This window comes from Cyprinodon tularosa, unplaced genomic scaffold, assembly GCF_016077235.1.
Source record: "Cyprinodon tularosa strain WSP-4 unplaced genomic scaffold, ASM1607723v1 ctg17, whole genome shotgun sequence".
NCBI classification, from domain to species: Eukaryota; Metazoa; Chordata; class Actinopteri; order Cyprinodontiformes; family Cyprinodontidae; genus Cyprinodon; species Cyprinodon tularosa.
This window is the reverse complement of record NW_024038531.1, coordinates 3,226,123-3,250,512: the sequence shown is the minus strand read 5'-3', so window position 1 is coordinate 3,250,512 and position 24,390 is coordinate 3,226,123. Positions and strand designations below refer to the sequence as shown.

The 24,390-nt window shown below is 38.5% G+C and overlaps 1 protein-coding gene across 3 annotated transcripts in view; it reads left to right on the top strand.

Moving 5' to 3' along the window:
* Positions 1-24,390, top strand: part of syt1a (synaptotagmin Ia) — a 251,779-nt gene that overhangs the window by 107,142 nt on the left and 120,247 nt on the right. For 2 of the 3 annotated variants that reach the window (XM_038281327.1, XM_038281328.1), the window contains exon 3: positions 4,540-4,617. The gene's annotated coding sequence lies outside the window, so the exon portion shown is untranslated. Of the gene's footprint in view, positions 1-4,315; positions 4,447-4,539; positions 4,618-24,390 lie in introns of those variants that run through there. The other variant, XM_038281326.1, reaches the window with a different exon arrangement.

The window sequence follows — 24,390 nt, the reverse complement described above, 5'->3', positions numbered from 1 at the left end:
ATGTTTGTAGATAATGAATAAAACAAACAAACTGAGACATAATGCATTAACTTAATGCATTAGCTTTTCAGTCATTTAGGATTTGCAGTTTGTAAAAGCTAATAACCATTTATTGACTCATAGTTTGTTATACTCAGTTGAAAAGATAACTTCTGCCTCTTGAATCCTCTCTTTAGGTTGAATAAGACCAGTAATTTGCTCTGTCCAAAGGTGACCTCTGCAATGCTTCTGACATTTTTGGAAATTGTCCTTTTGTTCACCCGTCTCTTTTTTATTCTACGGGTTTTGTCTCCTTCTAAATGCCATTTCACCCCGTTCAGTACCGTTCTACTCTGTTAGTCTATCCACATTTTCATCCTCCTTTCTTCTGTAAAGGAAGTCTACCATTAATGGGTTTTCAGCCTTTGTTTGGTTCACATTTCCTGTCCATTATTTGAAACTAAATGCTTTCCTATCATATAGCAAAAAAGAAAACCCAAATCAGTCTTGTAACGTTTTTTTTTTTTTTTTTTTGTATCCTTGGCAAAAATGAGACATCGCCCTTCATGCCGTGCTCTTAAAGGGTAGATATTCTATTGAAAAAGCCTTATTGGGCTTGTTTACTTTAAGAAAAATCGGATAACAATTTTTGGGAACTGGAAAAATATAGTACTAAAGTAAAAGGGTTTTAGCCAAGTTAAGCTGTGAAATAAGTGTCTCAAAGAACGTATTTTAAAGCACCATCCAGGAGCAGTTACAGTAGCATGGAATACTTTGGTTAGATTTACATGGATTATTTTGGAAGCCTCTCCTCCTTTTAGCTAATTTCTGTGCCAGTGCTTTTTAATTGCTTTCCAAGGCATTTTATCGGTGACAGACTGAATAGTATGTTTAGTAAGAACCGGTGGTCGATATAACATTTCATAGCAGCTACTTATTGCCACATTTAATAGATGTTTGTAGAGGACCAAAATACAGAGATGGAAGACAGAGATTGTTTCTTGCAGTTTTAATGATGAAATAGATTGAAACAGAAGAATAATCGAAAAATAACTGGCAGGGAACTCAGGAATCAAAGCAAGTAGATGCATGAGAGAAAAATACATGAGGAAAGAAGACAAACTAGAAAAGAGTAAATGCAGAGGAGGAGTATATATGGTGACAGAACAATGAATGGAGTAATCAGCTAATTGGGAGCAGGTCTGTACCGAAGAGACTTGAAGAGAGCTAAGGGAAAAGAAGAGGAGCACTAGAGGGCAACATAGAGTAACCCGGGACATATAATAGGGCTGGGAAGAACTAATATGACATAAAAGGCTAAATAAACTGATGACTAAGAAACACAGAATGACCAAAAGAGAAAACTAGAGGATGTGAAAGGGACTGGAGAAATTTAGATGAATGATATGCAATGCATAATCTAACAGAAAATCATAATAGGAACAACTAAAGCACAGACTAAATAACAGAAATGCTGAAAAGAGAATAACTAAAATAAACACCAAGGAAGAGTAACTAAGACAGATTTAAAAAAAAAAAAATGATAAAAATCAGCAACACATGACAATCAAAATCAAAGCAAAACTGAAAATCCAAAATAAAAATGTGAAAAAACCCAAAAAGTCCATAGAAGAGGATATGACAGCTGTTGTTGCTCAAGCTTGCACAGAGCTTCCTTTTGGTGAGAATTTTCCAGGTCTGGATTAAAATAAAAGAATATATATATTTTTAATACTAGACATGATCAACATACCATGATTATTGGTATCGGCTTGTGTGGTGCTTGAATAGCACCATACAATTGAAACAAACATTGGAAATCTTTGTTTGAAATACCGCCCAAAGTTACTAACATATGTGTTGCTTTATCCAGTAAATGATTTTGTGTTAACACATGTAGTTCTAATAACTGTATTCGGAAAATCTGACTCTAGCAACTTTCTTACTTTCTTTAGAAAGGTCTGATTGTAGGAAAAGTTTTTGACACGCATCATTTTCTTCTATTTTCTGTTCTATTATGTTTAGAATCATTTTTTTAGAATCAGATTGAGCCTTATGGGTTTGTGCACAATATTACTTTGGTTCGACTATTCTTTCAATACCCATATTTAGGCATACTTTCATAAAAGATTTCTATTCTTTTTAAGAAATATGTACATGCGCCTTATTACTACACAGAAACACATTAAAGAAATAGAAGAATTCATAGTATTGATTCCCAGCTAAGGGCTGGGCAATCTGAATGTTAAGTGCTGATCAGAGAGACGACCTAAGGGAAGAAAGTGACTCCCTGATGGCTAGTTTGAGCAATTAGCGCTCTATAGCCAATGTCTTAAGGTAAAAGTCCTAACAGTTTAACCATGTCAAAAGTCTGCAGAGATGTAAGAAGCCCATTTCCTGACTTAGATGTAGAAGTCCTGGATGTAAAGAAGGTTAGCCATAATAAGCCACATTATAAACACAGTTGTTCCTGTAGTTTGGCCTTCTCTTGTTTTAAGGTGGAGCCAAACTAGACAGCTGTGGATATGACCAGTGGAGTGGATAACACTATTTAGAAGACTATTATCAAGACAAGTTATGCCTCTTAAGTTACCACAGAAAATACTCATCTGAGCTTTCTTTCAAAATTTATATTTGTGTGAGGACCATCTTGCATGCTGAGAAGGTGTCCGGCACTAGATATATGTTGTTTAAGGTGGTGATGGGAGACACGGGATCTCCAGGTAGCCTGGCACCCATAGTGTGCTGTCAAAACTTCTCACTTAAAGTTTGAGTTAAGATGGAAAAAAGTCTATTTTGTTCACAATGGAGTAGATGTCATCATAAGTCAAGGGTAGGAGTATTTAGATCCTTATTGTAGAAGCCTGACAGGCACACCTGTTCTTTTACCTCAACTGTGTCTTAGAGCAACTCATCCAAACAAAGATCTTGAAGAACATGACGTGATCAGTTATGTTTTTAGACTATTATATGGCACTTTTCAGATGCATCAAAAAAATAAATAAATTGAATTTAATCTACTTCAATTCAGTTCAACAGCAGTGGTTGTTATTTTAAAATTTCTGTTTTTAAAATCAAAAGAGGAAAAAACATTTCCATTGATTGTTTATTTGTGCATGAACAGGGATTCAATGGGCTCATGCAACAACATTCTTTCTGTAAATTTCTCCCATGCCTATTAATTTAACTTAAGACTTAAAGCCATAAATTAGTTGTAGTCAAACGGATGAGATATACAACACAGCTGTACGGATCCCTAGTTACAATTGTAAAAAAAAAAAAAAAAGTGCAGGGATATGTGTTAAAACGATTCTGATGTTTTCTATACATGGATTCATTCCTCCTCTCATTAAGTCTAGGTATGAGTTTATTGAGCCACACCTTTGCAATGGGTACATCACTGGACCGAGTAATCGAATGGCACCAAACATCCACTGGGCACAACACCTAAACCATGCACAGCAGTGAGGCAAAGCTTATTTAAGGAAGAGCAAGCTGCGTGGAGTTCAGGCAGGGTGCTAGTTGGCAATCATTAACAGAAACTTTACCTGTTTGCTGTCTGTGTGTGATTTTCTGTGGTCAACAGGACCATTTCAACTCTTGCAATGGTTTACTACATAATTCTGTTACTGTGAACAGGGACAAAAATATTATTTAATTTTGCGAGATTGATTGACAGCTAACACCTTCTATGTCATTTCAATATAGAAAAATGTGTTAGAACCTGTAGGTGTCGTTGATCTGGCTTTGTCAGCTGCTGTCCCCTCTCTGGGAGATCCGAGTGCCACATCCGGTCAGGCTGAGTGTCTGGAGGATGCTAGGCAGCTCCTCAAGGCAGAGCATTAGCATACACTTACTCTGGGAATGCCCTTGACTAGCTGTCTGCCGAACGGGACGTGAGGAGCATCAGATGCACCAGCGATTCCTGAGGAGAGCCAGAAATAAATGGAGTGAGGCATCGAAGGGGCTGAAATCAAGAAAAATAAGAGGGAAAGAGCAGTTTCAAACAGTAATCGTATAGACTGTGTATGCCTCATTAAGATTATTCATTAATCCCATCATCTAATATAACTGAGCCTGCTCAGGGGCTTTGTTTCCTTTCATCAGATAATATCCACAGAAATGGTTCATAAACCCAAGAACAAGATTGTAAATGATGTGTGGAAATGCACATCTAATAGTACCACCGACTGATATTTGTTTTCACGGAGCAGAAGGTGTGAGTGGGTGGGGGAAAAATGTCAGAAATAGTAAACTAAGAGATCGAGGGGCTGTGTGCATTTTGTCTGACAGCAGAGAGGGAGCGGTAGGGAAGAGAAAGGAGTCAGAGCAGGGAATGGGGGAGGGGGCTGGAGTAGGTGGGCGGGAAGAGAGGAGGCGAGTGTCACGGACAGTAAGAGAGGGAAGGAACAGCGAGCTGCTCGCTCGTTTACTGGAGCTGCTGACTGGGTGTTCAAGTGTGTGATTGTGAGTGCTTCTTGAGCTGTCGTGTGTGAATAAAAGGACATTTCTTTTCAAGCCACTGATGTTTGTTTTTCCCCTTTTTCCTTCCTCTCAAAGTGCAACATCAAGCAGAACTTGTCAGAAGCCTTTCCTGGGATTTTGAAGAGAACCCAAAGAAACACCGCAAGCTGCCAGGTAGGAGACTTAAATCAAAGATTATTCAGGCACATTTAGATGCAGGCATTGCCTTTGTATGTTTTCTGCTTTGAAATGAATGCATGCCATGGTTGGCCGTTTGAAATGGAGATTTTCTGATTTGTGTGAGCGTTTCATAAACATGGCTCACAGGACACTGTGCTGTACCTCCAACTTGACAAGTCAGGTTGGATTTTGGAGGCTCTGATCAAAGGTGACAAGAGTCAAAGGTTGGCCCCTTCATTCCTGAAAAGTAATTCTAAAATTACACTTTAAAGATAAGATTAGTGTGATGTAAACAGTGGGGGGTTTTCTCCGTCCTTTTCCCACTTTGGAAGATTTCTGTACACATATTTTTTTATTTTTTATTTTGTTAAATAAGTGTTTCAAGATAAAAATAAAAAATCTTTGGTTTTTATTTTACTTGGGACCTGGCTGTATTTGGACCTCAATCTGATCTGGTCCATGGTGGTTAGGATGAGGGTTGGGCTCAGCTCCTCAGTGGAGGCAATAACTAAGCTTCAGAGAAGACAACAGATGTGACATATTTACCACTTGTATCCAGTTTGAATCTGGTGTTGCTGCTTCCCGTTTGTCTGTGTTTGCTTTCTTTGTCATGTAATGAGAAGTTAACAGTGTAATCGAATCACTGCACTGTCTTGCCTGCTGTTTGTCATTTCCCCCCTCTGTCATCCCTTATCGCTTCCCCCTCTCTCTTTGGCCTCATTATCCCTGATTCGCCTGAAATGAACGAGTCGGTCTCTCTGCCTTCCTCCATCCATGCATACTGAGGTGCTGTAGATGTTTTATCAACATGTCTTAAGCTGAAAAAGCTTCCTTGTTTCCGCTCGCCCTGTTGCTTTTCTTTTTCGCTTATTTAGAAGACTAAGGGGGTAAAAGCCCCTGTTAAGTTTTTTTTACTTTAAACTAGTTTGGTGTCTGGTCCATTTTTCCTTGTTCTAAATCCTTACTTCTCTGCTTCTGTGGCTTCTTAGGAATAGCCGATTGCTTTTTCAGCCAATAACTTTGCTGAATTGAAGTTAGTACAATCATTCATTCACTTTTATTATTAAAATACAGTTGCTCATGTTTGCATTATCCTGAATTTTATTTGCTTTTATGGTGTGTTTCAAGGCAATAGTTGAAGCACAGTATTATTTTGAACAGATGGTTATTCATGAGTTTAGCGCTATACTATAGCATCGTGTAGTAACCACTTGACCTTCACCTAACCTTGCAGAGCAACAGTGAGAGTTCAGTCACCAAATAAAGGATAACATTCACGAGTCACACTTTTTCTGAGAAGTGTAAAAGTTAAAAGCAGTAACAATATGACGCAGAGAGACTGTGTTTTTTCTCTCTCGACAAACGCACCTTTGTGTGGATGTCCTGATCACTTCAGGATCATAAAGCATCCTTGGAGGTTAAAGCATTACTGCCCAAAGCAACAGACTGCTTTTCTCGGTCCAGTGGATCCAGACCACTCTCTCCGTGACTCATTGCATCATCCACTATGATTTGCTGTCCTTTTTTACTTTAGGAAAAGAAACAATGAGGTAATTTCAGGGTTTTTCTTTCACACACAAAGTTTGTTAAAACATGAGAGTGAATAACAAAGTAAGGGTCATGAAGGTTAGGAGGTTTTGCATCCATGCATATCATGCACCCCTCTCCTCCTGCTCTCTTATCCATTTGTGCATGGTGCTGTGACACGTGTGACAGCTCAGAGAGCAAACAGGGCGTGGAGCTTCCCGCCTGCTGAGATTCTGGCTTGTTTGCTGCTTTCAGACGGTCGCAGCTTAGCCGAGGTCCGGGCCGCTCCGCCCAGCCAGCCAGCCAGCCGACAAAAATGCTCGTTTCACATCAATGAGAACAGCCTCTGGAGCACTGATTCAGAACCATGGACAGCGCAACCATAGGGTAGAGCAGAGCAAGAGGCGCAGGCTGGATTTCAGCACCTCCTTCTGCGGAGAGCACCATATGAAATGATCTACATCTATTTTGTAAAATCAGTAATGTGATTGGATTATACAGGTGCTGGTCATAAAATTAGAATATCATGAAAAAGTAGATTGATTTCAGTAATTCCATTTAAAAAGTGAAACTTGTATATTATATTCATACATTACATACAAACTCATATATTTCAGATGTTTATTTTGTTTAATTTTGATGATTACAAATGACGACAAATGAAAATCTCAAATTCATCATATCAGAAAATTAGAATATTGTGAAAAGGTTCAAAATTGATGGCCCCTGGTGCCACACTCTAATCAGCTAATTAACTCAAACCACCTGCAAAAGCCTTTAAATGGTCTTTCAGTCTAGTTCTATAGGCTACACAATCATGGGGAAGACTGCTGACTTGACAGTTGTCCAAAAGACGACCATCGACACCTTGCACAAGGAGGGCAAGACACAAAAGGTCATCGCTAAAGAGGCTGGCTGTTCACAGAGCTCAGTGTCCAAGCACATTAATAGAGAGGCGAAGGGAAGGAAAAGATGTGGTCGAAAAAAGTGTACAAGCAAGAGAGATAACCGCACCCTGGAGAGGATTGTGAAACAAAACCCCTTCAAAAATGTGGGGGAGATTCACAAAGAGTGGACTGCAGCTGGAGTGAGTGCTTCAAGAACCACCACACACAGACGTATGAAAGACATGGGTTTCTGCTGTCGCATTCCTTGTGTTAAGCCACTCTTGAACCACAGACAGCGTCAGAAGCGTCTTGCCTGGGCTAAAGAGAAACAGGACTGGACTGCTGGTGAGTGGTCCAAAGTCATGTTCTCTGATGAAAGTTAATTTTGCATTTCCTTTGGAAATCAAGGTCCCAGAGTCTGGAGGAAAAGAAGAGAGGCACTTCATCCACGTTGCTTGAAGTCCAGTGTAAAGTTTCCACAGTCAGTGATGGTTTGGGGTGCCATGTCATCTGCTGGTGTTGGTCCATTGTGTTTTCTGAGGTCCAGGGTCAACGCAGCCACATACCAGGAAGTTTTAGAGCACTTCATGCTTCCTGCAGCTGACCAACTTTTTGGAGATGCAGATTTCATTTTCCAACAGGACTTGGCACCTGCACACAGTGCCAAAGCTACCAGTACCTGGTTGAAGGACCATGGTATCCCTGTTCTTAATTGGCCAGCAAACTCTCCTGACCTTAACCCCATAGAAAATCTATGGGGTATTGTGAAGAAGAAGATGCAATACACCAGACCCAACAATTCAGAAGAGCTAAAAGCCACTATTAGAGCAACCTGGGCTATCATAACACCTGAGCAGTGCCACAGACTGATCGACTCCATGCCACGCCGCATTGCTGCAGTAATACAGGCCAAAGGAGGCCCAACTAAATACTGAGTGCTGTACATGCTCATACTTTTCATGTTCATACTTTTCAGTTGGCCAACATTTCTATAAATCCTTTGTTTTTATTGGTCTTCAGTAATATTCTAATTTTCTGATATGATGAATTTGAGATTTTCATTTGTTGTCATTTGTAATCATCAAAATTAAACAAAATAAACATCTGAAATATATGAGTTTGTATGTAATGTATGAATATAATATACAAGTTTCACTTTTTAAATGGAATTACTGAAATCAATCTACTTTTTCATGATATTCTAATTTTATGACCAGCACCTGTATATAAAGAAGGGCGAGGTCTTTGGTTTGGTTACATAGGGCATGTAAGGTGCTGCCGGTTATAAGCCAAGAAGATGGAAGGCTGCTCTGTGCTGGAGCAGGTTGACTAGTTGAGCTATTGTAGCTTTTATGCCTGTGGTACAGCTATAGATAAATTCTTCTGAATATTTAATGTACTTCTTCAGAGAATTACATTTAGCTGATTCCTGATTCTGATGTATCATTTACTTTTTATCATCAGCTTTATCACTCTTGAAAAGCCAAAGGAACTCAACTTGGAAAATATCTGCACTTTCCTTTTTTTTTCACTTGTTGCCTTTTCAACGTTGTTTTGATTACTTTTTTTGATCATATTATCTAAAATCATTTTTACGCCGACCTACAAAAATGTCAACTTAACTGTTTAAACTTAATGTTTATTTTTGTTAACAATTACATTGAAAATTATGTTGTATTTGTGTTTACATTTGTCATTAATAATTATGCTTAAGAATCAGCTACTTACGTGCTGCGAGATATTGAGCTGTGTTTTCTTGAAGCCAAAACCGAAATATGCCCTCTACAAAGTTATCTGTCTGTTTTTGTGGTTGGCCATACCCCTTTATATGGCTGTCAGTGGAGAGATCGCTGAGGTGCCATTGAATCACAGCAGAATATCAGTGTATTTTTGCAACTGCTATGGTGGATTTCAATAGTGCTTTAAAAAAAAGCCAAATAATGAAAGGGAATATCTTTTATTTTACTATAGGCATTAAACCTTCAGGCTTAAAATTTGTCCCCAGCTGTTAGTCCTAATTATCAAAGAGAAAGCACAATTGACCCTCTCTTTATTTATTTTAAAGGTTTTTAAAGGTCCACTTCAGGGCCTGGGACTGAAATTAACACTAACAACAGAAGGAATCCAAAGCACACAAATCAGAATAATACCAAATATTGCTCACAGCACAATCAAATTTTATCTAGTAAGTTAACATATAAGCATGGAACTAGAGTATCACAGCAGATGGGACAATGGGACAATTTAAAGCTAGCGTTATCTGTTCATATTGATATATTTATCCATCATTTATCTTTTTTTCTAAAAAGAATGGTTAAAACTCATCTTCTTTTGACTTTGGAAATCAAATCATATTCAGGAATAGCCCTAAATCTTCTCTTAATCTGCACTGATTTACTATAACTGATGAAACATCAACTCGGGTATATTAAGTCTGCACATAATGTGGTAAATCACAAATAATTAATAAACTAAAAATAATATTGCTTTGAAGAGTTAAGATGTTAGAATAATGTATGTCAAGCCTCAATACGGTGTAAATTATTAACTGAAGTTGGATTTTAATTTGGAATACATTTTGAAAAACATCCGCATCCTCTACAAAAGGTTCTTTCTACAGTCTGCTTATTCATTTATATACATTTCTGCAAGTTCCTCATAAATTATGGAAGGTCTCTGTGGATGATCATAATTTGTAAAAAGCTAAGTTGAAAAGATGTTAAACTTTTAGAGGTTAAAAAGTAGAAAAGATATCTAAAGTTGCTCATTCTTATGCAAACATTTGCGCTACAGGCAAGTTGAACAGCCCTTTTGGTTTTCAACTGTGGATGGCAAACTAACAGTCAGTTCACTTCCATCTCTTTGCCAGGCACAGGTACTGTAATTGAGAGAGCTAATAACCATCCAGAGTAATTTATATATGTAACCATTTGCATAATCGAATAGGCATGAGTTAAGTGTTTTCCACTGGTGTGTTAATAACACTGTCTGCCAACGTGTGCGGTGTGTTTGCACGGCTCATTGCTGTTGTCAGATCAGTCTATCTGTGCCTTTCTACCCTTTGATGGTTTTCTGCTATAAATCAGTGCCATGTAAGGATATGGGGCTTGTTCTGTCCTGGTTTTTGTAGGATGTGTATCTAATGGATCTTATTTTGAGATCACATACAGTATATGGCAGGTTGAACAGCACCGGGGATGCAGGTAATTTTCATGTGGCAGGCAGACCAGACTGAACAGGTTTACCTACAGCCTACTGTAAGAGAAATCTTCATGCTTGATAAAGGGAGTGATGGCAACAGCTGAGCATGCAAAAAGAGATTTGTTTTGTTTTTAGAGAAGAAAGTAAAAAAATAACTGGATATTTTTTACCAAACTTGGTCTACTGTTGCTTTTTTCCCACCCTGCTGCCAGAACCAACACGCTGTCTGTTACAAATGGGATCCGAGAGGGAGTTTTTATCACTAGATCTTGAACTCCACAGTATGCAGACTATTCACCAGAGACCCCTGTTTACAGAGAGGGAAGAGGGCAAAGCTGACGGCATCAGGAAAGTGCTGTTCCTGCAGCACTCAGTGCACAGGTTACTGAAAGCTTGAAGGAAACTCGAGAGAAGCTCACCTCAGATGTATTTAATAGTTGCATAGCAACAACTCACAGCTTTTCAGCAGATATAGCACCAAGCAGAGGCTTGTTTTGTGTTTGACAGAATGTGGAGTAATGGGTAATAAAAGAGCAAAAAAATAAAATACAGCAGAGAAAGATATCCCTTTAAATGTGTTTATTATCTTCTTTCCCATTTGGTGTACTGTTGAATCATGACTGAAACACATTGGAGTCTGGAAACAACAAGGTCTTAGGGGACCTTTCATTGACATGGAGCTTGTTCTTAATAATATAAAATATGGTTTTGAGTCTTTAAAACGATATTGATGGCCTCCCTCCTAAATACAGAGGGAATTGATTACTAAAGTTCATTTGGTATTTGGTGGGAAAAACAGATGTATACAGTAGTAGTCGGAAAAAAACAAAAAGCTTTTTTCTGATTCGTAGAGCAGGTTGAAGAATGTCCGCTGCAAATCAACCAAGTTTGCATCGAATTGCATTGCAATACTCAGCTGGTACTAATACCTTGACCCAACTTAAATGCTACAGATAGAAACCTACTGTGGTATCTTCAATCTTTTTTGGCTTTTTTTGTCCAACATAAGTATTTTAGTAATGTGAACATTGAAGATGGGTTATGAACAAAAAAAACAGTTTATAGTGCCTTACAAAAGTAACTGCCCCTCATTAAACTGTAAATTAACTGTAATAAGCCACATTTTTTGTTAAGCTTTAGCTTCCATCCCCACACTAAGGTCTGATTTCTGCCAGACCTAAGTTACAAAATGGTTTAACATGACCAATGTTGGAGGCGTGGGGGGGGGGTAACACGTCATGAAGGATATTATTTTTTTTGGGTAATGTGTTATATTTACTGTATTGGTAACGAAATTGCTTTACTAGCCGACAGTAAAAGCATTTCCTAACCTGTGTTTGCCGGTGTGTAAAGTTCTGATCACATAGGTTGTGATCCGTAAGCCTGCATGCACGAAGGGTTTTCTGTATGCTACCCAATGCGCGTTGCCATAGAGGCAGTTTTGTATTTGAGTAACAGAGGAGCATAGAGACGGTATGATATGGCGAACATACAGTAACCAACCATTTCATCACAATTTACAGAAGTGATGAGTAACTAGTACCTAATAACTTTTTTGGATAACTACCCCAACACTGGACATTCACAGGTTAAAATATGTTAAAAATCAACAGATCTTTACTAGATCTTGACAAACAGGTTATGAAAGAAATCCTTGGGGTCTGTAAATCTGAAATAAGTAGCAAAGCCAGTTCTAAGTCTTTAGGCACTAAAACCTTGGAAGATCCATTATGTGCAATATCAATAACAGAATGGGACGAGTCCTCCTAGGACTGGCCAGCCTACCATACAGTATCAGCCATTCAAAATGGCCCTTCCCAGTCAAACGCCAGCCGAATGGCAGCCCACTTCCCTCCAACTCCCAGCAAAATCTCCTCCATTTCCAGCGACTGGAGTGAATCCTTTTATCATTTTTTTTTTTACTGACTCCACCCTTTCACTGAACTACAGGGTCTGACCAGGAGATTACACTTCTCTTTTGATCTTAATGTCCAAAAATCAAGACAGAAAGAACATTTTAGTACAAATATTGATGTTTAAAAAGGAATTGTAGGGGACCAGCCAAGAAATCCATCAAGGAAAGTGGGGAAATTTTGAATGGCTACTACTGTAATCCTTTTAAGTACAGACCTTGGATTCATCCAGGTCAGTAAAAGAAACCAGTGCAGGCCTCACCTTTATCAGTTAAACTAAGAATGAGTCAGACACACATGCTTTAGGATCCCTGGGTGAGTTTTAAAAAGAATATTAATGCAAAAGTTCAACTGTGTCCAAAGTGTGTAATTTGTTACATATCTCATAAAACTAACATTTCAGAAAAATATTATTAGACCAGTGGTTGAACATGGGAAATAGTTTTAACCTTTTCAAAATATATTAATGTTTGTTTGGTTTTACTTTTTTATGTACCAATATCATATAATGCATCATATCAAATGTAATTTATACCATTACAAGTAATGTAACATTTACTATTTCAACACAGGAAATTATGCAGCATTTACATTCATTCAGTTATTTTAAAGGCATGGGAGGCTAAGGCTAGCATGGTTATGGTTGTTCTGTGAAACCAAACACATGATATTTTGGAAATTTAATGAAGAAATGGTGTCTCTGTTTTTGTAGATTTTTTCCTTTACATGCGCTTGGGTTACCAGAGTCACCATCTGTCTTTAACCTTACAGTAGGGTCTAATTTTCAGTGTTTAGAAGATGGGTACTGTTAAGAGGCCAAATCACAGAAAGTCAAGAGGTTATCTATAAATCAGATGTGTTCTCTTCTCTCTTGGCTCTTTAATGCTTTGATATCCCCCTGAGCAGAGCAGTCTGTGGTAAATGGAGGACCATCACAGATTTTTCTTTTTTGTTGTTGAAGTTGCTGTGGGAGAAACAGAACCTAATACAGATGTGTCTCAAAGCTGCACTCATTACTGGGACATCGGATTGTGTGCAAATTTTGGATTTCTGTTGCAGTTCAAAGCTCAGACAAGTCCGAGACAAGGCAGTGGGTTAGGATAAATCAATGCTCTGGTGTTTGTTGAAAGCCACCTGCACGACAGTTGGGTAAAATGCAATCAGTGCTCTTGCCTCCCCTCTTGACAAGCTTTCCCCCCCACTGCACTGATTTTACTGCATTTCTGTGGGTTGAGTTAAAGTGGAAAGATAAAAGTGAAATAGTTAACTGCAGCAGGAATATTTCCTGCCTTCTTTACTTATTTAGCTACATTTGACGACTCCTTCCTCTTATCCTCACCTGCTTTCAGATCAGCCTAAGAAGGTGAAAATGTTCGCTTTCACAGAAACTCTCACGACCACTGTTGTTAACTTCAACACGTCGAGCTCATGCATTATTCATCCCCTGCATCATCACCTGCTGCCAAAAGTCGTGACTGACTATTGGAAAGGGACGAGTCGCTCCAGAAAATCTGAAGCCACGTGAACAAAATTTGCCCCCTGCATTTAAGTCAATTACCTGAGACCACCTGTGTGCAAAGAATGGTGACGCATAACCACAAACAACTCCTTACTTCCAGTCTGCTTATCTGCAGTGTAAATTAAACATCGCATAAAGTTAATTGACAGAGTTTTGGCAGACTAATCCAGTCAGGGTTAAACACAACCTATGTAATTAGGACAATAATCTATAAAAATAATGATGAATTAAGCGGCTCATTCTACTCTAAAACCCCCCACAGTGTTTCTCTGAGCCATAACTGTCAGGATGAATAACCTCTCTGGGTTCTGATATGATAATTCCCTTAGAGAAACAAATTGACCAGAATGCACACATAGAGAGTAGAGTTTAAGAGGAGAATCAGCTTCATGGTCATTGCTTGTTCACAGCATTAAAATACCTCCAGGGGTTGAGTTCAGAGGCAGGATTAACCTGTTTCACTGCTTTAGAAAATACGTTTTTACAAACTACTGCAAACTTAAAGTTTACATTTGAAATTAAAGTTTGATATCTTTGCTTCATGTCACAGAAAAACTTCTACAATCACATACTGTCAGAACTCAGTACAGAAGGATCCAGTAATTCAAGAAGTACAAAACAGATTTCTCAGAACGTTTTATTAACAACAGAATTGGGTAGACAGCGTCTAAGGCAGGAACCTCTGCAGGCAGAGACAGCCAGTTAGTGACAACTTCTTTCTGGAACTGGATCACAGATGAATGAATCACTAACCTGGTCTTAGAGTTCTTTTAGAGGTAGAGGATTGCTCCGGCCGACTGGCTGTTAGCGCAGCTCCTGCCGTAGCCGCACAGCTAGTCCCAGATGCAGGTTTATCGGAGGTCAGTAGACAGGCAAGAGATTGGAACCAAGCAGATGGATGTAGGGAGGATAATCCAGAGGGCCAAGCCAAAGCTGATGTTGAAGACGTGGTCGGTTGTCAGAACCAGGAAGTCAGAGATCGGCTGAGGTGCCGAAGGAGAATCCAAGACAGAGTCAGGTCACAGTTCCAGGTTCCATACACAATGGGGCTGACAGGATGGCAGACTGAGTGGCCGGGAAATTTTTCCAGTACAAGCAGGCAGAGATCAGGCAGGAGAAGACAGATCAGATGGGAACAAGCAGCCCCGGAGGTCAAGAGGAAGAACAGATCAGAGTCAGGCAGTCAGAAAACAAGTACACTAGAGAAAGTCTCATCAGATGGCTTGAAATAATCTGGCACTGATGACTGGTCTAAAGGCTGGTTAAATAGAGGCTAATTCAGGTGGATCAGATATGCGAGCAATGTGAACTGGGCGGAGCTAAGCAGGTGTGTGAAATGAGTAATCAGCCTAGGCATCAGTGCTGAGATCATGACACATACAGGACTTTCAATGGACATGAGGGCGAAATTTAAGACCAAACAACAATGATAGAAATGTTAATGCAACGCTGTTATAATGCATTGACTAGGATGTAGTAATTGGAAACACAAGAACCAACAAGAATTGAAGAACACAGTACATAGAATACAAAAGAAACTATGCCCAAATAAATTTGACTAGGGGGGGACTTTAAATTTGAAAAACGATTCCAAAAAGGTCACTTTCGTATTACACTAGATGTCATTGAAACCAGGCCTTTTCAGCCTCCAGCTTCTCTTTTCTTAGCCTAAACAGAAAATGCATCCCCACATTCTCTATCACCAACATATTAAACAGTGAAGCTGCTGGATTGGGGGAATGTGCATTTTTAGTTTACGAGACATCCCTGTCATTGTTTAAGCTGTTTCCATGGAGGAAAGAGAGGAACCAACAAGATGGTGATTGATACCAACAAAATCTGTTGTTTAAAAAAAATCCAGACCAATGTATTTTGACTTTTGGCCTAATTTGGAAATGTTAGCAAAGTTATCTTCTAATAACCATGAATGTTGCAGCATCACCAATGTTAGTTTTCTGTCAAATGCATGTAGAATTAAAGGCTCTTCTGACCAGAACCCTTTTTTCTATTTATCTCTCATGAATTTTGTCCCAAAAAAAAGTCTTAATGTTTTTTTAGCCATTCATCTATTTCACAACGCTTATTATTGGCAAATTTGAAGACTTTCATGTCAGAATATTCTCTTACTAGAGTGGGCAAACTACTACATGTTGGGGCCACCATGATCCACATGGCTGTTTTGATCGCTTTATATTATTATTTCTCCAGGCTATTAATTTTTTAGACAAACTGGATAAAGATAGTGTAAAGAGAGATGTGGTTCATGGTCTTCATGGTCCTGTTTTTTATTAGTGTTCCCTGGCAAACCTCAGAGGTCTTTGCAGAGCAGCTGTGTTTATAATTGAATTCAATTACATACAGGCAAAAACAATTTAATTAGTCAGCTTCTAAAGGAAATTGGTATAATCATTCACTACTTTTAGCTGATTTTAATACATTATTGGCTGCAACATGAAAAAGTGAAGAAATATATATATATATATCAGTTAATACATTGTCAATGTGCTGCAATTTAAAAGAAGAGTCTAATCCATGCTTAGCTTACTATCATCTAGTCATAATTAAAAACTTAAAGTCATTTTTATAAATTATATTAGTCACTAGATTATTTTGGTGTATGTATTTTTCTTTGAAATGCAAAATAGAGTCCATTGCAATTGATAAAAATGTCTCAAGGCTCTTTCTAATGGCTAACATTCAATTAATTACATTCCCCAAATTTGCCTTGAGAACAGACAGTAAATATTTGAAAACTAATGGAGATCGGTGTTCACAGCAGCTCTGTAATTAGAGGCAGCATTTTAGGTTTGTAACATTATTTTCTCTGTGAGCTCCCCTCGTTTCACTGGAAATGAGCTGGAATTTGTCGCTGGAGGTTGGGAGAGCTTTTCACTAAATTGCACCTTCAGGGCACTTCTCCTTTTTTTTTATTCGAACACTCCAGTCAGATCTGTGACAGTGTCTAACCTCAGGCTCTCCACTGCACCCGTCTCTTACCCCGCCCAGCTTCTCCCTTTTGGCCCATCAATCACTCTGGCCTGCATCACGCTCTGGTAAGCTTGACTGGCACTAAGGAGAGAATCTGGCTTTGCAGTGCTGGCTGTGTGGGGTTGCTTACATCTGTGTTTTTTTGTTTTCATCCAAATGTTTTGAAAGGAAGCAGACTACTTAGTATTCCAGTAAAATTCTAGATAGGAACTGAGCTTTAATTCTTACAGATTTATCTCATTCTTTTTTCTTGATCTTTATCAGCTTTTGTTCCTTATAAAGGCTGGGATACTGGTCACATCAGCTGGTCAAGGACCATCCTTGTCAGGTCATTTGGTGTAAAAACAGTCCGTCTCCTTTGTGGTTTTAGAGCTCACTCTCTATCCGTTTATTGATTGCTACGCTCATCCCTTTCAGGCAGCCCTGGATGTGCATCTCAGAGATTCGGAATACATCCCATCATGTCATTCGGCTCATTACAGCATCTGAGCTGCGTCCTTCATTGTGTCAGCAAAATGAGCAGTGACAGCACTCCAAGTCGTGTCCTTTTGTTGTGCTGTGGATTGTTGTGTTTACAGGGGTGACCTGGGAGCTGTTTGTGGACCAAAAGCTTAGCTATAAAGCCCAGTCTGGGTCCAAGGTTCAGCATTGACCTTATTTTTCTTTCCTTCAGACATCACATTGCACACTTTTTGAGTCAATGACCCTCAAAGGCGCATTCCCTCTAAAATAATTAAAGGCATCATGCTTCTTCCTCTTCTTCCTACACATGACTGACTTGTAACGAGTTAGTAATGGATGTTTTTTAACTAAAATGATAATTAAAATGTTGTGGAAATCCAAACTAGATAATTTTCAGGCCTAGACTGTTAATTTTAATTGATGAGCCAGGAATGTCTTGTGGGGGTAATGAACAGCATGGCCATCCACATTTATAAACCACAGTAAATTAGAGCTGTGACAGCCTTTAATTAAGTCTCAAGTCACAGCAGATGAGTATTTTTTCTGTTTTGTCATGGAAATGCGGAAGGAAAGAATAGAAATAAGTAGATGTAATTGGAGTGACACACAACAGGATGAAGACAAAGATCAACAGAGAGGTTGGAATTGAAAGTTTTCTCTCTTTAGAGGTGGGAATAGGATGGGGTTTTTTACAGAGTGAGGGAGCAGATGGCTGGTCAGCTCCTGGTCTGTCCAAGAGAGACGCTCTGGCTTCTTTATCCTGTTTTCACAGACTTTGTTCAGTCTTTTCAGATGACTCCCCACCCAAAGATTGTTCAATACTTTACACACCTTTCTGTTAACAGGATTAGTAAAAATGCATCAATTCATCCATCAGATCAAGCCTAACATATAAAATGTGATGAGGTCGATAAGCTGCTTTTAATATGCATATTTTTAATATTCATATTAAGCTACAAGTATTCATATTTTTAGTTTAAGTTCCTGAAAACTCAGTTTCACTTTTCTCTTTGCTCCCTGTAGTGAACCGGCTTAAAGGGCTGCATGGGTGGAGCAGAGAGATGCTTCTGAATTTCTGAATCTCTGCTGATGCTTTTCTATTATTTTGTTATTTCTTTCAATGACACTTTAAGAATTCTGAGTTGCTTTCTGACAAAAAAGACTTTTAAGAGGTGCTCACACTTCATGATGACTAATTAATCAAGTTGATTTGATTAGAGGCACCTGCTGGCCACTACTTTTTCTCTTAATTCTTACAAAATGAGTCTTTGGCTTCTCAAAAACTAGTTCAACATTTTTATGGAGCTTTCACTGATTCTGTAAAGACATTTTTTATAGTATCAAAGGAAGTAGATTTATATTTAAAAAATACAACAATGTTTGACTGTTTTAGCTTCCTGGCAACAATGGCTTTTTAAATTTGTCTTCACCTCTTCAACATCTAACTAGATCTGTTTTTACTTGCTTTGGTGATATGTACAGTGGAGCCAAAAAATTTTTAGTCAGCCACTGATTGTGCAACTTTACCACTTACAATAATGAGAGGGGTCTGTTATTTTCATCATAGGTACACTTCAACTATGAGACGCGAAATATGAAAAATCCAGGTAATCACATTGTTGATTTTTAAAGAATTGATTTGTAAAGTCTGGTGGAAAATAAGTAATTGGTCAATAACTAAAGTTCAACTCAATACTTTGTAACATAACCTTTGTTGGCAATGAAAGAGGTGAAACGTTTCCTCTAAGTCTTCACCAGGTTTGCACACACTGTAGCTGGTATTTTGGCCCATTCCTTCATGCAGATCTCCACTACACAGAGATCTCCTCTAGAGCAATGATGTTTCGCTACAACAGACTTTCAACTCTCTCCACAAATTTTCTATGGGGTTAAGGTCTGGAGACGGGCTAGGCCACTCCAGGACCTTGAAATGTTTTTTTTAGAGCCACTCCTTTGTTGCGCGGGCCCAGTGTTTGGGATCATTGTCATGCTGGAAGATCCAGCCACGTTCCATCTTCACGGCTATCACTGATGGATACATGGCCATGTTCATTCTTCCCTCAACACGGATCAGTTTTCCTTCCCCCTTTTTTTTTTGATTTAACGCCACTAGTTGCACTAGTTTTTTGGAGAGTAGGCTGACCGGAAAGGGGGTATGAGAGAACTGGGTCGGCTGCGTCGAGGACTAAGGCCTCCATACATGGGTCACGTGGGCTAACCCATGCTCCACTAAAGCACGCCCCCCTTTCCTGTCCCCTTTGCAGAAAAACAGCCCCAAAGCATGATGTTTCCTGCCCCATGCTTTATAGTAGGTATAATGTTCTTGGGATACAACTTTGCATTCTTCTTCCTACAAACACGACGAGTTGAGTTTTTTACTCAAATGTTCTATTTTGAGTTTCATCTAACCACATGACATTCTCCCAATCCTCTTCTGGATCATCAATATGCGCTCTGGCAAGCTTCAGGCAGGCCTGAACATGTACTGGCTTGAGCAAGGGGACACGTCTGGCACTGCAGGATTTGAGTCCCTCTCGGTGTAGTGTGTTACTTGTGGTCGCCTTTTTACTTTGTTCCCAGGTCTCTGCAGGTCATTCATCAGGTTCCTCAGTGTAGTTGTGGGATATTTACTCACCGTTCTAATGATCATTTTGACCCCACGGGATGAGATCTTGCTTGGAACCCCAGAACGAGGGAGATTATCAGTGGTCTTGTATTCTTGTCTTGTCTTCCATTTTCTTACAATTGCTCCCACAGCTGATTTTTTCACACCATGCTGCTTGCCTATTGTAGATTCACTCTTCCCAACCTGATGCAGGTCTACAACTTTTTTCCTGGTGTCCTTTGAAAGCTCTTTGGTCTTGGGCATGGTTGAGTTTAGAGTGTGACTATTTGAGGCAGCGGACAGGTGTCTTTTATACAGATAATGGGTTCAAACAGGTGCCAATAATACAGGTAATAAGTGGAGGACAGAAGAGCTTCTTAAAGAAGAAGTTACAGGTATGTGACAGCCAGACTCTTGCTGGCTTGTAGGTGATCAAATACTTATTTTCCACCATAATTTACAAATAAATCCTTTAAAAATCCTACAATGTGATTTCCTGGATCTTGTTTTTCCTCATTTTGTCTCTCATAGTTGAAGAGTTTATCTATGATGAAAATTACAGACTTCTCTCAATATTCTGAGTAGGAGAACTTGCACAATCAGTGGCTGACTGAATACTTTTTGGCCTCACTGTACATAACAGCTCTATCAATCTTTCTCTATCAATATTGCTGAATTTAACCAAATCAAGTCTTCTGTGATTTATGACTGTTTACAAAAATTTGAACAACCACAAACACAAAGCCAAAGACCTAAACTCTACCTGGCTTACTGGATGGATACGCTGATTAGTATTTGTTGTTAGAATTGGCATTCACACTTAAAATTATTTATATTCAGAATTTATTTATTTAAATAAAGGACTATTGCCACATCAGTGTGTCTTTCTGTTGCCTCTACTTTGCCTTTTTTGGCAAACAGAAGTTGTACCTTCAGGCTAGGCCTGGGCGATAAGCAGATTTTTACCGCTACAGTCATTCGCAACCATAACAGGCAAAAATTTTCACAAGCCCTTAAAGGAAATAAACTTAATTCTGCTGTTTTCCTGTGTTTGCTGGTGGCAAGCATTTCCTTCCCCTTTAAGACATGGCAGCATGTATGTAATCACGTGACTCCACCGATCTAGTGAAACATATAAACATAGAGAATTGTGGATGAACCCAGTGAAGAAACATCTAACACAGTCGTAAATTAAATTACATCAGTTAATCCTGTGGAGCTGAGTGAGAGCAGAGACAAAGACGTTGAGCAAGAGAATGTAGAAGCTCATTGGTAGAATTTTCTTATGACAGAAAGAAGGACACTTGAACAAGATTCTCATCATTTTGTCCTCCGGAGGGGGGAGACATTTTTACAATTTGAATTCCTACAGCTGTCTTAAACACTACATAAGTTCAGCGCTACATCGTCAGACATCTAAGTTTTCCCCTAACTCTCATTTCATCTCAGGCTGCACATGCACAATGGAAGATGATGTCGAAATCTAACTGGAATTCACGTGTGCTGGTCAAGGCCAGAGGTTGCTCTGACACTGGAGAGAGTGTTTATACAGACGTTCTCCGTTTATGCCAAAACCTCTTAATATATCATCTAATTGCGTATGAATCAGCAAATAAGGGATTTATGATTCAAACCCTCTGTCAACTACAATCTTTTGTTTCTAAGTAAGTATAAGGCCACGAATAAGGCGATATAAGGCAGTACAGCTGCTTCTATATGAATACGAAATGCAAAGTTCTGCTAAAAAATGTCGGGACAACCCAAAGTAACACAACCAACCTCCACCACTTACAGCAGAGCAACACTGTTGAGTTCAAAGATGTGGAAAAAGGCTTCACAACCTTTGCACAAAAATCTTTGCAAGAGAAGGAACATTTTTCTCCTTTTCAATTAGACATTTCTGAATGTTAAAACCTGAATGGCTACACGACTTTAATATTTAATTGAAAGTAATATGTAATGTGATTGATTTGATAAATAAATTATACATAGATCAGTTGCATTTCCTGCACATGCCTTTATTTCTGACAGAGAAGCCAGAGTATTTATAGTGCATTTATAGATATCCATCCAGCATATGCAGAAGGAGAATTTAGACATGAGAGCAATGCATTGTTTAAGGAGGTAATAATGTATGTGATTCTCAATAGAAGTGTTAAATAAAGCTTTGTTGGACAAACAAATAATATTGGATGTCAGTGAGTATGTGTTAGTATTAAACTATTAAGCAATGGGAGCAGAGAGTTTCATGACTACATTATAAACAATGAAAGAACGTAAGAGAAGCAGTGCAAACTATTCTGATCTTTTAATAGTAGTCAGTGAGTGCTGCTGCAGAGACGTCTGTGTGGATTCCTATTGGCAGCCAGGGCTATGATGTAAAAGGTGAATGAAACAATGCATGACTGTTAAGATACAAGAGGCTTTAAAAAACTATCAGAAATGTTTCAGATTTAATACTGCATATCAAGGTGGCTCAAATCTGATTTTTTTTCTTGAAAAATTTGGAATTGAGCCATTCAGACTGCTGTAAAAATTAAAAAAAAAAGTCAGATATGATTCACATATGGCAAGCAGGTTTGGATTTGGGTCACATTTTCGTGCTGTGTGAACTTAGCCTCATTCTGTTTTTATTTTTTACATGGCATGGAAGCATACAAAGATATGGAACTTCATGGTCTGGAGACCAAAACAGCATTAGAAGAATATCTGCCCTGCTCTAAGTTTTAAGTCAAAGTGGCAGGGCAACATGATTTCATTGAAAATCTCCAGGTATTATGAAGAGAATACCAACCCAGGGCCATTTAAAACCAATAATATGATGGGTTACTCGCCACACTTAAATGTTAAAGTGGTTCGCTTTCTAACATAATGAGTTATTTGTTCGATGGCACTGCTGAAAAGTCTCAACCTTTAAAGCATGTTGTTCCTCTTACTATGTGTAGAAAACTTAAAAAACTTAAAACTCCAATTTACATTTGTGATGGTGAACAGAAAAGGCTTTTTCCCATCATGCTCTCTGAATATCTAACTGGTACATGCAGTATAATGGCCATGGATAACCTAAAAATTGATCAAATGTGTCAATAATCTATTACGTAAAACTAATTTACTGAATGTGGTTCTGAGGAACTTGCCACCAGTGTTTTGAAAATAATATAGATATAATAGAATTGAAGCTTGGCATTTTCTTGTCTGATTATAATTGTAGCGGTACTCCAGCTCCTTTAGTTTCTTCTGTACCGCATGGAAAAACAGTCTAGCAACTATAGTATTGAAACGTGAGCAATTCCAGATAATGTTCTTCAACTTGTGATGTTTATTAAAAGAAAACAAAAATAATAGAACATCCACATTCGTATAAAATAAACTCAGTCAAAAACTGTGTTGCTTCCAGCATATCTGTTTTCCCCTCAGTCCTTACGTACAGTACATACAAGCAAACAAAAAAAAACATGTATACAATTACAGCATGCAGGAAGCCCAAAAATATGCATTTCAAATTGCATTTCTATATACTATGCCTTTAATATTAGAGTTTTTAAATGTAAATTATAATCTTAACATCAAACAAAAATTATCAGTCTTGTATTTTAACCCTTTTTAAAACTATAAATGAATTTGTCTCAAATTGGCTTTTACAATCTTATTGCTGTATTTATTTTTGAACTGTATAGATATATTTCGATCAAAAAAACTTTCAGGTCACAAAAGAAACTAAATAAATTAAAGGATTTAAGCTTAACCTTTTCCATTTGCACAATCTCTGATATTAAATTTGTCCTCCCTTGAGAAGCTGTAATGGAATAGCCCATTAAAAGAAACCTGTCCATGGCTGTATGACTAATCTAAGCCATGCTGTGTTTGCAGCTGTCTATTTTTACCTCTAATTTAAGCAGAATCTGCTCAGTTGGAAGGAGTTTCGTTTTCCATGTTTTTATTTATTAGCCAAACATCTGGCTTAGATATGTAACAGCCTAAGAAAAGGTAACCTAATACAAATCTGTTTAGAATATGGTCCCCTCAGTGTTTGCACCCTGCGACAGCTGTTAAAGCGTGTTATTCAAACCAGGCGTCTGTAGGCTCAGTTCAACATGAAAACATGATGCCAGGTTGGCTTTCAATTGTATAAGGAAGAAATTACTTTAAGCAAGGCTACAGGTATTAAAATTAATCTACAAAAGGGGACAAAATGGAGCACAGGCTGTATTCCTGCGGCACAGATAGTCTATTAAAACAAAATGTACTTTTCTTTTCACAAAAAGCATTCTTGGTCTTAGGGACAGATCCTGTCAAATCTTAATTTTAAGGGTGGATGAATTTTCTCACTAATTCCCAATGTTCTGAAATGTGTAAGAGACGGCTTAACACTTTGCACCGTCCTTGGTTTCCATGACGACAGTGATCCCTGTATGATAATCAGATTCCCACCGTAGCTGTGAAAACACTCATTCCCGCTCAAACTAGGCAAATTACAACAAGGAAAACTGCAGTGAGAAATTTTCACTGTTCTGGTAAACATTTCTGTGAAGAACTGGTTATTTTTGGCTGCAAAGACCAGCCTTCTGGGTCAGACCTCAGCAAACCTATCCGTAACCACAACACTAAGAAGAGCTAAGCCATTACTTCAGGAGCAGTTTGGAATGTAGAAATGTGCATTTTGGT